Source organism: Aquarana catesbeiana, linkage group LG05 (genome assembly GCF_042186555.1).
Source record: "Aquarana catesbeiana isolate 2022-GZ linkage group LG05, ASM4218655v1, whole genome shotgun sequence".
Lineage (NCBI taxonomy): Eukaryota > Metazoa > Chordata > Amphibia > Anura > Ranidae > Aquarana > Aquarana catesbeiana.
The window spans coordinates 105,522,457-105,540,427 of NC_133328.1; the positions used below are offsets into that span (position 1 = coordinate 105,522,457).

At 43.9% G+C, this 17,971-nt stretch overlaps 1 protein-coding gene and 1 long non-coding RNA gene across 2 annotated transcripts in view; one reads left to right on the forward strand and one right to left on the reverse strand.

Annotated features, from left to right (window-relative positions):
• Positions 1-17,971, reverse strand: part of LOC141144391 (uncharacterized) — a 55,942-nt gene that overhangs the window by 37,707 nt on the left and 264 nt on the right. Inside the window, exon 2 of the long non-coding RNA XR_012244398.1 lies at positions 17,091-17,179. This is a non-coding gene — a long non-coding RNA (uncharacterized lncRNA). The remainder of the gene's footprint in view (positions 1-17,090; positions 17,180-17,971) is intronic.
• The window catches only part of RAPGEF5 (Rap guanine nucleotide exchange factor 5), a 505,907-nt gene that overhangs the window by 16,125 nt on the left and 471,811 nt on the right, over positions 1-17,971 (forward strand). The gene's annotated exons all lie outside the window — the stretch shown is intronic.

The following is a 17,971-nucleotide window of genomic DNA, read 5'->3' on the forward strand; positions in this document are numbered from 1 at the left end:
TATTTTTATTCCTTATGCTGTTAGCATTAGTAAATAGATAGCAAGGTATATTATATTTACTTGTTTTAAACTTTTTTTATCCATTCCTTCAGTTACTTCCTGGTTTCTGTACCAAGGCAAGTTATGTAATACATCCCAGGAGACTTCAGAAGGGGAGGAGGGGTTTTCTCAGCTAAGCACATTCTCCTGCCTGCATGCCTGAACTAAGGGCAGATAGATTCCAGGAAGTAAATGCTACACGAATCATCTGCCCTTACTGATAAATCGCCAGAATTGCTAGGTGGTGTTTTTCAAAGGCTACTTTCACACTGGTGCTACCAGTGCATTAGCGCCAAAGCGCCACCCGTTTTAGCGGAGCTTTAGCGCTGTGTAAGCGGCACTTTTCGTCCGCTAGCGGGGTGCTTTTAACCCCTGCTAGCGGCCGAAGAAGGGGTTAAAAGTGCATGTGTTGCGACGCTTCCGAAGCGCTGCCCATTTATTGCAAGGGGCAGGGGCGTTTTGGAAACCGGCCCATAGATGTTGCTTGCAGGACTTTTTCTAACATCCCGCAAGCGTACCGTCCCAGTGTAAAAGCAGTCGGGCTTCCGGACTTTCACATTCGGGCAGTATGGGAGGAAATTTTCAGGCGCTTTACAGGCGCTATTTCTAGCTCTAAAACGCCTGAAAACTGGCTCAGTGTGAAAGGGGTCAAAGTGATTTCTCAGCATAAAAAAGCATGGAGACATGGATGGATGGGGGAGTTTGCTTTGAATATTAAAGATTAGTTAAATAGTGTTTTTGTTTTGTGGTGCTCGTATACAGTGTAGATCCACTTTAAGCTGAGAGTCCTGGATCCTTGTGAACTCTTCAGTGCGTACACTACTAGCACACATCAATCCAGGCATTCTTACTGATGAACTGACACAGGCGTAATACATAATTATTGCTAATTATATAACAATACTGTGTAGTTAGCTGTAACAATGCTGTGTAGTTAGCCAAAACAACACAATGGGCTTATTTCTTTCACTAAAAAGATGTTATATATGCTGACTAGTTAGGACTGTTTACAGTTCATGTGAAAATTGTAATATGTGTAAATCAGTACGTTTACAGTCAGGGCCGGTTCCCACTGGTGGGATGTCTGACATTGCATGTGATTCGCACCGCACTGCTATATGCAAATTGATTTGGGGTTGTCATTAACTTTTAATTGACACTCCTAGCAGTTTGTATAGGGCAGTGTGAACTGCCACTGGGAGACATGTGATGCGGGAACCCGCAGTGGATTCACAGGGTTCCTGCATCGCAGCAGTGTGAACCGAGCCTTAAACTAATATTATTGACTGGAAATTTTGCCTTGTGCTTTCATAGGCTACCTATCCAAACTATTCAGCTAAGTTAATCCTGAACAGGTGGGAAGGCACCTACTTGTCCTCTGTAGCAGTGAGACTTGTTTCTGTTTTCCTGAAACTCCCCTGAAAGATTAGCCCTTGTTCACATTAATGCGATTTGGCAAGGAAGGAAGCCATATTTGGCAAGCCATAGATGAAGCGATTTTCTTTCCTACAACCACGAGTTGTAAGAAAGAAAAACGCTTGATTAACCCATTAACCCATTCACTATTGATAGGGCAATCCCTCCTGCAGTGCCATTGTGTTCTGTCGACAGGGAGCTTTCACTGCCAGCAGCACACAATGATTACTGCTAGCAGCTATAGTGAGCAGAAGTAATCATATACAAAAAAAAAATCAGACAGGCTAGTTGTACTGAAGTCGATCGATGTATCGACTTTAGTACAACCAGTCTGCCCATAGATGGATCAAAGCTCGGCCAGTCTCTGCTAAACCAGTTGAGATTCGATCCATCTATGACCACCTTAAAGAAAGGGTTTCCCTGCACAATCCCTGCAGGGGAAAAAAAGGGGGAAACTGTGCCTTGCAATGCAAAAATGCAAGGCACCATTCCCCAGCTGCGATGACTACCTGCAGAGAAAAACGCAAAGTTTTTCTCTGCCGGTGATGTGAATCTACCTTAGATGTTATGATATTGGGTCGACAGCTGGATTCTTCAACAACTTTGCTGTCTCTGTGGGCGCTGTCCCTACACATGAAGTTATAAGCTATAATGTTATAGATAGATTTACTAAAACCAGAGAATGCTAAATCTGGTGCATCTCTGCACAGTTACCAATCAGCTTCCAGGATTTTTTGTCAAAGCTTAATTGAACAAGCTGAAGTTAGAAGCTGATTGGCTACCATGCACAGCTGCACCAGATTTTTCACACTTCAGCTTTAGTAAATCAACCCCAGTGTTTTATTCTACTTCCACTTTTAGCCATTTACAGTGAAACCTTGGTTTACGAGTAACACGGTTTATGAGCGTTTTGAAAGACGAGCAACTTTTTTAAAAAAAAATTGGTCCTGATCTGCGAGCGCTGTCTTTTAAAAAAAAAAAAAAAAAAGAATTACATTCACAATGTGAAGAAGTCTGCTGCTCATCTATGTAAAGCCGCTATGTATATGTACAGTGAAGCAGCTGGTGTACAGCATACAGTACAGCTTTGTATGTGGCCAGAGATTTGCGGGTGGTGGTGGCTCCCAGCGCTTCCTGGAGACACTCAGACACTCCCAGCAGGAGCCGGCGTACCCGGAAGTGATGTCAACAGGTCCCGAGTTTTCTAGGAAGCGCTGTGAGCTGAACTTGTGGCTACATACAGCGTTGTACTGTACACCAGCAGCTTTACTGAACATACAGTATACACAGTGGCTTTAAATAGGCCAGCATCAGACTCCTTAACATTGTCACTGTGCACATTCTTTTTTTTTACCTTAAAACTTTTGCAACACAGAGGTACAGTACAGTATTCCTACCACTGTACAGTACTGTATTTTGAAGTGCAGTTGTATTTGTTTTATGTTTACAGTACACTTTATACTGTATTTTTTTGCCGTAATCATTTTTATCTGAATAAATGGTTGTGGAACAAATCGTCGGAGTTTCCATTATTTCCTATAGGAAAATTCGCTTTAATATAAGAGTGCTTTGGATTACAAGCATGTTTCTGGAACGAATTATGCTCGCAAACCAAGGTTACACTGTAATTATATTATCAGACTAGTTACCAGGCCCTAGTTTTTCATGTCATCCAGCCGTGTTTCTTATCAAAATTAAAAGCTAAATGTTGCCCTTAATGTTCCCTAATGCCGCGTACACACGGTCGGACTTTCCGGCATACTTGGTCCGGCGGACCAGAGTGTGCCGGACAATCCGCCCGTGTGTGGGCGGCGGCGGACTTTTCCGGCGGACTTCTTCCCAAAAGCCCGCCGGACCTAGATTTGAAACAAGTTTTAAATCTTTCCGTAGGACTCAGTTTCGGGCGGAAAGTCCGCTCGTGTGTGTGCTGGTCCGACGGAAAGCCCGCTCGTGTGTAGGCTGGTCCGACGGACCAGATACGACGCGAGGGCAGGGTATTGCATCTCGCGCTCTCTGCAATAGGAAAAACAAATTTTCCTATTGCGGTGAGCGCGGTGCATGCCAGGCCCTTAGGTCTGGTATGGATTATAAAGGGAACCCCCTACGCCGAAAAAACGGCGTGGGGTCCCCCCTAAAATCCATACCAGACCCCGATCCGAGCACGCAGCCTGGCCGGTCAGGAAAGGGGGTGGGGACGAGCGAGCGCCCCCCCCCCCTCCTGAACCGTACCAGGCTGCATGCCCTCAACATGGGGGGTGGGTGCTTTGGGGGAGGGGGGCGCCCTGCGGGGCCCCCCCACCCCAAAGCACCTTGTCCCCATGTTGATGAGGACAAGGGCCTCTTCCCGACAACCCTGGCCGTTGGTTGTCGGGGTCTGCGGGCGGGGGCCGCAGTCTGCTGTCTTCAAGTAGCTCTCTTGCCAGCAGAGGTCCGGACTTCTGGGCTTCTGGGCTTCTGGGCTTCTCTTCCCCAGATGTTGACACGACGCTCTCTCCTGCTGGACTGCTCTCCGAGGGCTGCGTTGTGACTTATATAGGTGGAGACCCCGCCCCCTTTTGATGTCACAGTCCCTGGGCATGCTGGGACTGTGACGTTTTAGGGGGCGTGGTCACTGGGTGATGTTGACCACGCCCCCTAAAACGTCACAGTCCCAGCATTCCCAGGGACTGTGACATCAAAAGGGGGCGGGGTCTCCGCCTATATAAGTCACAACGCAGCCCTCGGAGAGCAGTCCAGCAGGAGAGAGCGTCGTGTCAACATCTGGGGAAGAGAAGCCCAGAAGCCCAGAAGCCCAGAAGTCCGGACCTCTGCTGGCAAGAGAGCTACTTGAAGACAGCAGAGGAGCCGGCCGAAGAACAGGAACACCGGGAGAAGAGAGCGGAGAAGAACCAACCGGACGCCGGGAGAAGATGAAGCGGAGGGACCCCCGAAGCCGGAAGAAGACCCCCGAAGCCGGAGGAAGATCCCCCCCCCCCCCGAGCTGTTTAATAAAATATTTTAAAAACCTGTGTAGTGTGTTTTATTACTTACACTTTTTCCCTAGGTGAATGGGTAGGGGTACCATGTACCCCATACTCATTCACATAGGGTGGGGGGCTGGGATCTGGGGGCCCCCTTATTAAAGGGGGCTCCCAGATTCCGATAAGCTCCCGCCCGCAGACCCCGACAACCAACGGCCAGGGTTGTCGGGAAGAGGCCCTTGTCCTCATCAACATGGGGACAAGGTGCTTTGGGGTGGGGGGGGCCCCGCAGGGCGCCCCCCTCCCCCAAAGCACCCACCCCCCATGTTGAGGGCATGCGGCCTGGTACGGTTCAGGAGGGGGGGGGGGGCGCTCGCTCGTCCCCACCCCCTTTCCTGACCGGCCAGGCTGCGTGCTCGGATCGGGGTCTGGTATGGATTTTAGGGGGGACCCCACGCCGTTTTTTCAGCGTAGGGGGTTCCCTTTATAATCCATACCAGACCTAAGGGCCTGGTATGCCCCGCGACGGGGCTCGCAAGGTGTCAATCTCGCCGATAAAAGCGGCAAGATTGACATCCTTTTCTAGTCCCGTCGCACCTGAGTCACGTTCAAAATGAACGGACTTGTCCGTGTGTGGGCAAGTCCGTTCATTCTGAAAGTCCGCCGGAACTCCGGCGAAAGTCCGTCGGAAAGACGGGCGGACTTAGCCCGCCGGAAAGTCCGGGTGTGTGTGGGCAAGTCCGTCCGTTTTAAAGTCCGGCGCACCTGGCGGACAAAGTCCGTCGGAAAGTGTGCCGGACCAAGTAGGATAGAAAGTCCGACCGTGTGTACGCGGCATTATAGTTTCAGTGTTGGTACAAGCATTGATGTCTATTAGGGTGCTGGAGGGTGAAATTTGACTGTGGGTGGATGAAAAGGCAATATCCCACCTCCATGAATCCAGTGTACCTGCTTGCAATGGGCAAATTTCTGCCTTACAAGTGCAACAGATACATTTTTTTCGTTTCACAGTCTTTTAACAATAATCCTAAACATTGTAACTATGTAGTGTCCTTCAGTGACCAAAACCAAGCTACATGCAGTTCTCCTGAGTCCAGATCATCTCTGTGCTGGGAATGTTACAGCTATCAAGGAGGAAAATAAAGTGAAGTGGACTGAAGAAATTGTGTATTGATCATGGCTTTGCGGACAATTTAGCAAATCACATAACCTGTTTGACAGGACAGAAAATTTGTCTGTGTGCTCATCCATACTGGTAGGCTAAAGAAAAATGTTGCAAGTATCAAAAATGATCCCACATTTTCTGCTATCAAATAACTGAAGGAAATATGTATCAATCTCAAGCACAAGATTTATTAATCTTAGCAAAGGTTTGCTAATTTTCACCTAGAAAAGCAGTATACATTTGTGTTCTCATAGCCATGCATATTAGAATATTCAAATGAAAATGACAGCTTTACATGGGGGGGTGAATACATTGCCTGTGCTCCCGCTGTCCATCCCCCATCAACAGAGAACGGATGTGCATTTGCATAGCTCCATGGAGAGCCTGTATGTATCTGCCTATTACAAGCCCCACCTGTGTACAATCATGGAATATTCAGGGAAGCCTGTACATCTTGCTGACTGTATGAAGCTTCACTGCACTATATGTGGGCCTTGTCTCTGTGAATGTGATAATGGAAGGCTTTCCTTCATATCCTTACAATCCATGAAAAGGATTCTGGTGCTGCAGCAATTATAGCGAAACTGCTGCACCTTCCCTTCCCCCCACTCACCTATTCTGGAGAAGCCGCTGTGGATTATCCTTTATGAAAGTCATTGTGTTCCATCACTCCAGAGGTCACAAGTTTGTGCTTCTTAGGAGCAGCCGCTGCATTTTTCATTCTGAACACTGCAGCTACTAGTGACAACATGATAAACAAGCCTGCGACTCCTCCATGAAGTAGATGATATTAAAGCACCACAAGTGTCTTAGTAATAGCACTGTGTTTAACTTTTTCAGCGCCAAAGATAGGATAAAGTCTGCTGTCGCTTTAGGTGCCCATTAGCCAGATCTCATGTCTGTGAAAGGCCCCCAAACCTATTGGTTTGCTGCTATTTTAAGGGGGTAAAAAACATCTTGATTATTCTTATTGGCCCTGATAAGCTGATAATGTCCTCCTGCTTCAGTTACGCACTCCCCTTTAAATTCTCATAAATTTGTAAAGCTAGCCATACATAACAGCCTGTGGACTGAACAATAGAAAATCAACAGATCCTGCTATCCACACTAAACAGCATGGATGGAGAAATTTGCACTGCTGGCTATTGTATTTAAGCAGCCACAGCACCAAACAGTTACTGCATTTGAAAGGATGCAGTCACTGTTCGGTGGACAATTTTCCTACCTCCTTTGATTTTTCAGTAAACTTTTGGGAAGCCGGGCAGTGCCATCAGGGCCACCTACAGCTCAAAGTAATGCGTAGAATGCATGAAGATAAAAAACCTTCTGACTTTAGAATCACTTTAAAGTGGTGCTCCACCGAAAAAAAAAAAAAAAAAAAAAGCATGAATTTTTTTTTTTTTACTCACCTCTAAATGGCTGTTGCTAGGGGGTCCCTCGTAGTTGCCTCCTTCAGTGCCTGGGCTGGTGACATCATTTGGCGCAGGAAGGGTTCAGCTTTGCCCCCTCCCTCTTGTCAATCATCTGGGACGCATTACAGGTCCCAGATGACTGAGCGGCCAATCGCAGCGCCGCTCGCATATGCGCAGTGAGTGCCCGGCTGTGAAGCCACAGCCGGGCGCCCACAGTTGCAATGCCGGCGCCGCCGAACGCAGGGGGAGACGAGCGGAGCTTCTATCCTCTGCATCGCTGGACCGTGGGACAGGTAAGTGTCTGATTATTAAAAGTCAGTATTTTTTTTTTTTTAATGGGAACTCCTCTTTAAGGCCTAGGCAGCTTTTCCCCAATTTGGACAATGACTAGATGCAAGAGTGAAGATTTATTTTCTCATACACCCACAAAAGGATTGGTCATGTTTTCAGTGATTTTCCAGCATATCAGGAAATCTTACATGGATTAATAACTAAAGCCTCATACACACGATTGGATTTTCCGACAGGAATTGTCTGATGACAGGCTGTTGGTGGAAAATCCGACCGTTTGTACGCTCCATCGGACAATTGTTGTTGGATTTTCTGCTGACAAATGTTGGATGGCAGGCTTTAAAATTTTCCGTGGACAAATGTGTGTTGTCGGATTTTCCGAGCGTGTACACAAGTCCGTCGGACAAAAGTCCAAAGTACAAACACGCATGCTCGGAAGCAAGGACGAGCCAGAAGCGGTCGGTCTTGTAAACTAGCATTCGCAATGGAGAATTAACATTCGTGACGCGGCAAATCTCGAAATGCAGTGCACATTCTCTTCTTTAATGGGATAATAATGAAGCTGCTTTGCTGGTGATACTGATGGAGTTATTGCAAACGAATTTTCAAAGGCTTTTTTTTCTAGTGATATCAAAAATAATATTATTATGCTTGTTTTTTTTTTTTTTTTTTTTTTGGTGCAAGTTACCACACCACCATTATCCCGTAGTTTTTAAGATCAAAGATACAACTATGTTGGTGTCCCTTGTTAATTTTACATTGTATTTTTTAAAATGTAACTGCCTACTCCCAAACTGTCATTTGAAGTAAGTAATACATAGCCAAGTATTATTCTCCACAATTTTTTTTATTGTGCATTAAAAAAAGATTAAAATAATATTAGACTTGCTATCTGCCAATAGAACTTAACCAAAAAGTGCATTCTATGCATCCAAAAATATAGAAAATATACCAAATCAAATCATTATTCAACCAAAAAATAATGTCAAAACAATAATTCCAAGGCCAATAATAAATAACACGTTATCTCCTCCGATTCTGCAACATGGCAGGTTGACGAATGGCCATTCAGAAACGAACTGAAAAGCAAAATGAAAAGCGTGAATCAACATTCGCCAAACTTCTGCTAACACGAAATTAGCAGAAGGAGCCCAAAGGGTGGTGCTAAAGAGCTGAAAAACCACGTAGTACGTCACTACGTTCGTGTTTGTTGGCCGACAATTCCTTGCCGTTTGCATGCAAGACAAGTTCCTGGCCAACGCCCTTCGGACAAAAGTCCAACGTTTTGTCTGCGGAAAATCCGATCGTGTATAAAAGCTACAAAGTAATCTATTTGGTGCAAACTATGGTAAATAATATTAAAGTACAAATGGTGCAACCCTTTACAAATTATATTGCAGCTGCACCTTTAAGTGAACAACTCACTCAAAAAATTGTAAATACAGTGCCTTGAAAAAGTATTCATACCCCTTGAAATTTTCCAGATCTTATGTTACAACCAAAAACGTAAATGTATTTTATTGGGATTTTATGTGATAGACCAACACAAAGTGGCAATACTTTGTAGAATCACCTTTCACTGCAATTACAGACGCAAGTATTTTTGGGGATATCTTTGCCAGCTTTGCACATCTAGAGAGTAACATTTTTTGCCCATTATTCTTTGCAAAATAGCTCAAGCTCTGTCAGATTGGATGGATAGCGTCTGTGAACAGCAATTTTCAAGTCTTGCCACAGATTCTCAATTGGATTTAGGTCTAGACCTTGACTTGGCCATTCTAACGCATGACTATACTTTGATCTAAACCATTCCATTGTAGCTCTGGTTGTATGTTTAAGGTTGTTGTCCTGCTGGAAGGTGAACCTTCACCCCAGTCTCAAGTCTTTTGCAGACTCTAACAGGTTTTCTTTTAAGATTACCCTGTATTTGGCTCCATCCATTTTCCCATGAACTCTGACCAGCTTCCCTATCCCTGCTGAAGAAAAGCATCTCTACAACACAGGGACATGCGGTGAGGTCAGTGGCTGGTGAGGCACTGGCTAGTATCAGAGCCAGATACACATAGGTTACATAAACCGTGATCGTTCGAGCAAGAGCAATAATTCTAGCACTAGAACTCCTCCTGTAACTCTAAACATGTAACCTGTAAAAAAATTTAAAGCATCACCTATGGAGATTTATAAGTACTGAAGTTTGGCTCCACAAGTGTGCCATGTTAGGTATCTATTTACTTGGAGTAACATCATCTTTCACATTATCCCAAAAAATCAGGTTAACGTTTGTGTTTTTTTTTTTTTTTTTTTTTTTCATTACGGACCAAGCCTCTTTCTGCGATTTGGTGCTTACAAGTTAAAAACAGTTTTTTTTGCTAGAAAATTAGTTAGAACCCCCAAACATTATATATATTTTTTCTAACACCCTAGAGAATAAAATGGCGGTCGTTACAATACTTTCTGTCACACCGTATTTGCGCAGCGGTCTTACAACCGCACTTTTTTATGAAAAAATACACTTTTTTGAATAAAAAAAATGACAAAAGTAAAGTTAGCCCAATTTTTTTTTATATTGTGAAAGATAATGTTACGCCTAGTAAATTTATAGCCAACATGTCACGCTCCAAAATTGCGCCCGCTTGTGGAATGGCGACAAACTTTTACTTAAAAATCTCCATAGGCAATGTTTAAAAAAAATTATACAGGCTGCATGTTTTTAATTACAGAGGAAGTCTAGGGCTAGAATTATTGCTCTCACTCTAATGATTGCGGCGATACCTCACATGTGGTGTTTGAACACCGTTTTCATATGCGGGCGCTACTCGCGTATGTGTTCGCTTCAGCACAAAAGCTCGGCGGGACGGGCACTTTTATTTTTTTATTTTTACACTGTTCTTAAAAAAAAAAAAAAAAAAGTGTCAAATTTATTCCTATTACATGGAATGTAAACATCACTTGTAATAGAAAAAAAGCATGACAGGACCTCTTAAATATGAGATCTGGGGTCAACATGTTTGCTGTGTCCCACACATGGCTTCTCGCAAATTGCAAATGGGACTTCTTATAGCTTTCTTTTAACAATGTCTTTATTCTTGCCACTCTTTCATAAAGGCCAGATTTGTGGAGTGCACGACTAATAGTTGTCCTGTGGACAGATTCTCCCACCTGAGCTGTGGATCTCTGCAGCTCCTCCAGATTTACCATGGGCCTCTTGGCTGCTTCTCTGATTAATGCTCTTCTTGTCCAGCCTGTCAGTTTATGTGGACGGCCATGTCTTGGTAGGTTTGCAGTTGTGCCATACTCTTTCCATTTTCAGATGATGGATTGAACAGTGCTCTGTGAGCTTGGGATATTTTTTTATAACCTAACCCTGCTTTAAACTTCTCCACAACTTTATCCTTGACCTGTCTGGTGTGTTCCTTGGCCTACATGATGCTGTTTATTCACTAAGATCCTCTAACAAACCTCTGAGGGCTTCACAGAACAGCTGTACTTATACTGAGATTAAATTACACACAGGTGGACTCTATTTACTAATTAGGTGACATCTGAAGGCAATTGGTTCCACTAGATTTGAGTTAGGGGTATCAGTGTAAAGGGGGCTGAATACAAATGCACGCCACAATATTTCTTTGTAAAAAATTTTGAAAACCATTTATCATTTTCCTTCCACTTCACAATTATGTGCCACTTTGTGTTGGTCTATCACATAAAATCCCAATAAAATACATTTACATTTTTGGTTGTAATATGACAAAATGTGGAAAATTTCAAGGGGTGTGAATACTTTTTCAAGGGACTGTAAGTGAAGGAAAGCGCTACTCCTATTTGTGCAAGAATAAATTCATTATTGTGCAAAACAAAATATTCCTTAGAAAGTGATGTCGAAGTTATAACACAAAAACAATATAATTGAGATATACAATCAATATGATAAATGTTCTCCACAAATAACGTATACATTTATACCAAATTTTTTTTTTTTTTATATATATATGTGTCCACATAAACTTCAAAAGGTGTCCTCCATAGTCCAAAAATAAACCAAAAAAAAGTCTTCTGTGCATTGCTTGTATTTTAAAATAAACCAGTTAGTCCCATCCACCGTGCCTTATGTGTGACTATGAAGAACTTCTAAGCTCTCAAAACAAAGTGCTCCACCACATGTGGTTCACACTGGTATGACACGATAGTCGTACCACTTTGGATCCGACTTTGCCCTGCGACTTGAAGTCCGACATGTGTCCGACTTCAATGACTAGGGTTCCGACTTTGATCCCCGACTATACCAGGCACTGTGTCTGGTAACAGTCTTTAGGGGGAACTCCACACACAATGTAAAAAAAAAAATGGCATGGGTTCCCCCTCCAAGAGCATACCAGGCCCTTTGGTCTGGTATGAATTTTCAGGGCAACCCCCACGCCGAAAAAACAGCATTGGGGTCCACCCAAAATCCATACCAGACCATACCAGATCCTTATCCGAGCACACAACCCGGCAGGTCAGTAAAGGGGGTGGGGATGAGCGAGCGCAGGGTGGGTGCTTTGGGGCAGGGGGGCCGACAGAAGAGATGACAGAGCTGCCTTACTAAATTACTTTAAAAACCTGTGTAATGTGTTTTATTTTTGACATTTTTTTTTAGGTGAATGGGTAGGGGTACAATGTACCCCATACTCATTCACATAGGGTGGGGGACGGAATCTGGAGGCCCCCTTGTTAAATGGGACTTCCAGATACTGATAAGCTCCCAGCCAGCAGACCCCGGCAACCAACGGCCGGCCAGGGTTGTCGGGAAGAGGCCCTTGTCCTCATCAACATGGGAACAAGGCGCTTTGGGGTGGGGGGGATGTCGGACCAAAGTAGTGGAGGGAGCATTTTCAAAGTCGGATCGACTTGTGTCGGACCAGTTAAGACAGCTCCCATAGGGAAACATTGATTTTCACACATCATGCGACATGAGCTCCCAATGTTGGAGCGTTTGTCGTACCAGTGTGAGCCCGGCCTTAGGGGGACACTCACCAGATCCTCATGGCCATAAAGACCTATACAGCCTTAGAACTTATGCCAACAGGAAAAGTGGGATGAATACTGCATCCAGTGGGGTAGATTTACGAAAGCTGGTGCACTCAGAATCTGCTGCAGCTGTGAATGGTAGCCAATCAGCTTCTAACCTCAGCTTGTTTAATTAAGCTTTGGCAATAAAACCTGGAACCGATTTCTACGCAGAGTTGGACCAGATTTTGCACCCTCCGGTTTTAGTAAATAACCCCAAGGTGTTCCCTTCTCTCACATCCAATATGGAATCACAAATGAAAAAAAACAATAATAGGTTGATATTACAGCATGTTTATTAAATCTGACAATTAAAATGCAGCCAGTCTAATGCACTTACATTTAGTTGACTTTATCACTTTAATTTTTTTTTTCTATTGAGATCATTGGTGTAACTAATGAAGTTAGAGCTATGAATTATGGTGGTTTACTGATATATAATATTCCATGAAAGGCTTTATTGGTTTCATTTTAATGATAGGCACTCATTTATATCTGGCATTCATTCTGTCATCAGTAGTTATCTCCCCTATACTCACTGGGGATTAATGACATTTCATTATGTAATAATGTCATTTTTCAGCATTTTCTTGATATAGAAAACAAATTGCCATGTCTGTGCTGTTGGGGTGAAATTAAAGCCTAAAGATCACCTAAAATTCCCCTTGACTATAATTAATAGTATCCATTTCTAAAGATTAACCAAGACAACACTGACTGTAGAGTGGAAGATTTTCACTCTCACATAGGGGGAAATGTGGAACCACAACTTGAATCACTAAATTCATCATTCTTTTCTAGAATCTCACATGAATGGTGTCTATGCTGACAATGCATATTTTAGCCTTGTTTGTCACGACAGACTAATAATGTCTTTGAATAATAAGCCATTAGCACATGACTGCTCTAATATTTTTCTTATGACATAGATATAGAATATTAAAATACTTTTCTCCTCTGGGTAACCATGATCATTACACCATGCAGCCATTATGCTGCAAAACACACTAGTAAAAACATCTAAACCCCAGGCAGATATAAAAGACACAAATTAATGCATCTCTGTTATATCTATCATTCCATTAAATATACCATATTTATCGACGTATAACACGCACCCTAATTTTAAGAGGGAAGTTTCAGGGAAAAACATTCCGAGGCCCCTGCACAGTACACAGACTCCTTCACATTATGCAGCCCCCTTTACATTACACAGCCCCCTCCCCCTGCAAAGTACACAGACTCCTGCATATTACACAGCCCCTTTCATTATAAAGCCCCCTGCACTCCAAGGAGACCACTGCCAGCATACTCTAAACTTAAGAAAAAATCACTGCCAGCCCCTTCTCATACGCTGCACCTCCTGTGTCACTCTCATTGTAAACCAAAGCCTCTAAATACCTCATTAGCGACGTTCTTTCATGGACCCGGTCACGTGACTGCTCTTCTCTAATTTTCATGGACTGCTCTCCTCCTCCAATCTAAAGCTACACTTGGAGGAGGAGGGGGAGGAGCGGGAGGAGGAGAGCGGAGAATGGAAAGTGGTGCTAATGAGGTATTTAGGAGTTTCCATTTACAATGACACAGTGACACAGGAAGAGCAGTGTATGCAAAGGGGCTGGCAGGTGATTTTTTTCTTAACTTCCAACTATGCTGGCAGTGCTGTCCCAGGGCCAGGAGAGGTGGGGTGGTCGTCCTGACACCCCCCCCAATGTGTGGCATCCGGGTGGACCGCTCAATCCCCGCCCCCGCCTCCGTCGGTAAAAATACAAGTATCGGCGTATAACACACAGGGAACTGTTTACCCTCTATTTTCAGGGGAAAAAAGTGCGTGTTATACACCAATAAATACTGTACTTTCTCATATCAGCTTCTTTCAGTCCCTGTTTGTGTAAAGCTCAGGCTGATAGATGAGTAGTAGCTCAAGAAACCAATCACTTATGCTGCAGTGCTTATGTGCTGACAAGTAACAGGAGGAGAGAGCAGAGTGACAGAGAGATGAGTTTTCACTGTCCAGTCATGGGCTTGGGGAGGGACAAGACCTGTAAGTGATAATTAACTGAAGCAGAGAAAAACTCAGGTCTCTTGCTCTGTCAGACAGTGCATTGCTGTGTGTCAGAACTGTGTGAATCTCAGGACTGGACGAACAGATGCACAAATCCATTGGCAGGTAAAACAGCCCCCCGATTTAAACTGTATATATATTTAGCTGTTTGCCTGGAGTTAAAGTTGTTCTAAAGGGAGAAGATTTTTTATCTTAAGTGATGTTGCTCGAGAGCCTCATCTGTCCAGGGACTCTCCCTCCTCATTGGCTCCTTATTGGCTGAGACAGCAGCGGGCGCCATTGGCTCCCACTGCTGTCAATCAAAGTCAGTGAGGAGAGAGACACAACATCTGTGTCGTAATGAAAGCTGCTTGCTGTAGGAGCAGTCAGCAGAAGGGAGGAGTCAGGAGCGCCAGCGACGGACCCGAGAGCAGGTAATTATTACATGTTTGTTATTTTCAAACAAAAAAAACAAGGCTTTAGTATCACTTTAAGCTTCAATGCCCTTCTTACTTGCTCTGAACTCCATTAAATAAACCTTTATTTGGAGGAATATGGGGAGCTGGGGAATGCCATTTTTGAAAATGCTAGTTGCCTGTAATGCTAAACCACTGGGGTGTTCGCCCGTTCTCCGAAATTAGAACATTACGGGGCGTTCACGGCAAATTCGAGTGCTGCGTAATGCCCCATAATGCACTGCGAGATAGCAGTGCATTGGCGTCTTATGATTGGCCAAAGCTGCACCTGACCTGCATGCTTTGGCCAATGACAGCATACTCTGCTAAGAGAGCCATAATTGACCAAAGGCAGGGTGCCTTTGGCCGAACATGGCTCGGGGCTAAGTCCATGCCCCACACTATATAAGGCTGCTGCTTACACGGTGGCCGTGTATAGTGTCATGAATGAAGAGAGATTAGGCAGCGTATTTGATATATATATATATATATATATAATCATATACAGCCTAGTTTATATATATATATATATTATATATATATATACTCTGCATTTAGTGTGGATTACATATTCGGTATAGAATCTATATTCAGGCAGTGTAATATATATAATATAGTGTATTGAAGTGGTTGAGGGTGGATGGCCAGGTACGGTTCAGGGGGGGTAGCGCTCTCTCGTCCCCCCTTTTCCTGCCTGCCAGGTTGCGTGCTCCGATAAGGGTCTTTTATGGATTTTGGGGGGACCCCCACGCCCTTTTTTTAAAATTTTGGTGCAGGATTTCCCTTAAAGTGGAGGGCCACCCTGGAAAAAAAAGCCACCAAAAATCCTAAAAAAATAAAAACATTTGGAAAAATTTTTTTTTATACATACCTAAACCCTTGTTGCTAGGCAGTCTTCCTAATCTGCCTCTTTCTATTCCGCCGCGTTTTCTTCTCGGTAATCGGCCCCGTTGTCTTCTGGGAACTGTGTGTGTTCCCAGAACACCACGGGGGCCATTCACAGATCGCCGCGCGTGCGCAGTAGGAAACTGCCAGTGAAGCCACAAGGCTCCACTGCCTGTTTCCCTTACCCAGGATGGCGGTGCTGGGACCCGAGAGCCGAGGGACGGGTCGGCCTCGGGCGGCCTACATCGCGGGCAACCAGGACAGGTAAGTCTACTTACTGTATTTAAAGTCAGCAGCTACAGTGTTTGTAGCTGCTGACTTTAAATTTTTTTTTTAGGTGGCCGGAATCCCGCTTTAAAATCCATACATGACCTAAAGGGCCTGGTATGGATTTTGTAAGGGACCCCCACGTAATTACAAAAAACAAATTTTTTATGTATATTGCTGGGATCCAGCAATACATTACAGCCGCAAGCAATTTTAAATGACATTTTTTCCTTTAGAAATGTCATTTTGCTGCGGGACTGTTATGAACATGGGAAAGATGCTCTACTTTACAGGCAGACTAAGGCCTCATGTACACTGCTGCTGCTAAACGGACATTTAGGAGCAGTTGGGGATTTTTTTTCAACTGCTCCTAAACTCTCCTCTATGTTATCTTATCAGTACATGTACACAGGGTCATTTATAGTAGTTTCTAGGCAGTTGAGTTTAGAGGCTTTTTTTGAAACACAAAAAAATGGGTTTAAAAGCTGAGTTTAGAGGCATTTAAAGCACCAAACGCTTCTAAATGCGGTAACTCACACGTAGCCGCATTTCGTCTACATGTGTTTTTCATTTTTGGCTATTTTGGAAAAAAAAAGTTTAAAAAAAAAAAAAAAAAATGCGAAAACGCCACTAAACGTGGCATGTAAACACGGCAAAACATTTGTTTTAAACGTGGGTTACTATCTATCAAGTTAAATCGTTCAGGAGAGGTTGTAAAAACATCCCGTGTACATGAAGCCTTCAGTGGCGGCTGGTGAAGTTTTAGGATGGGGGGGCGCTGGACCCCGCCCTTCCTTTTTGACCCCTCCCACTTGGTGAAAATGGGCGTGGTTTCAGCGAAGTAGTGGGCGTGGCTCTAAGGTGGTGTAGTTATCGTCTGAGATGAACGAGGGATGGAGGGAGTGGGAGAGAGGAATGAAGGGACAGCAGCCCCAGATCCTACACAACAATAGAAACGTGTATTCTAGAAAGTTTAACAATCATCAGATAAAGATACTCCAAACACCTGGTGTTAGCACTTCAATCATCCCGGCACCATGGTTGTTATGGTGTCAGGATGATTGAAGCGCATTATTACATTGTAATATAAAATGAAATCATTCAACTCACCAAAATGCAGAATCAGTGGGAGCCCGAGCGTGTCGCCTGCCACCAGATGCCATCAGGTGTCCCCAGCAGAGTCGCTCCTTACATGCAGCCTGCGTCACACAAAAAGCAACCAGCTGTGTGTAGAACATCTTATGTAGGACATGCCATGAATTACATGTTGTACATAGCATGTCCTACACATAGAATGACATACACATAACATGCCCTCCACATAACATGCCCTCCACATGACATACACATAACATGAAATACACATAACATGTCCTCCACATGACATACACATAACATGTCCTCCACATGACATACACATAACATGAATTACACATAACATGTCCTCCACATGACATACACATAACATGTCCTCCACATGACATACACATAACATGTCCTCCACATGACATACACATAACATGTCCTCCACATGACATACACATAACATGTCCTCCACATGACATACACATAACATGTCCTCCACATGACATACACATAACATGTCCTCCACATGACATACACATAACATGTCCTCCACATGACATACACATAACATGTCCTCCACATGACATACACATAACATGACATACACATAACATGTTCTCCACATGACATACACATAACATGTCCTCCACATGACATACACATAACATGACATACAAATAACATGTTCTCCACATGACATACACATAACATGTCCTCCACATGACATACACATGACATACACATGACATACACATGACATACACATAAAGCAGCCCAAACATATGTGTAGTCATGTGTAGGACATCATGCTGCAGACACCCACTCCTGGCCAGAGACAACACCTCGGATTGTAAGCACTTGTTGCTGTCATTATGGGATGGGGATGGATTATCACTAGGTGATCA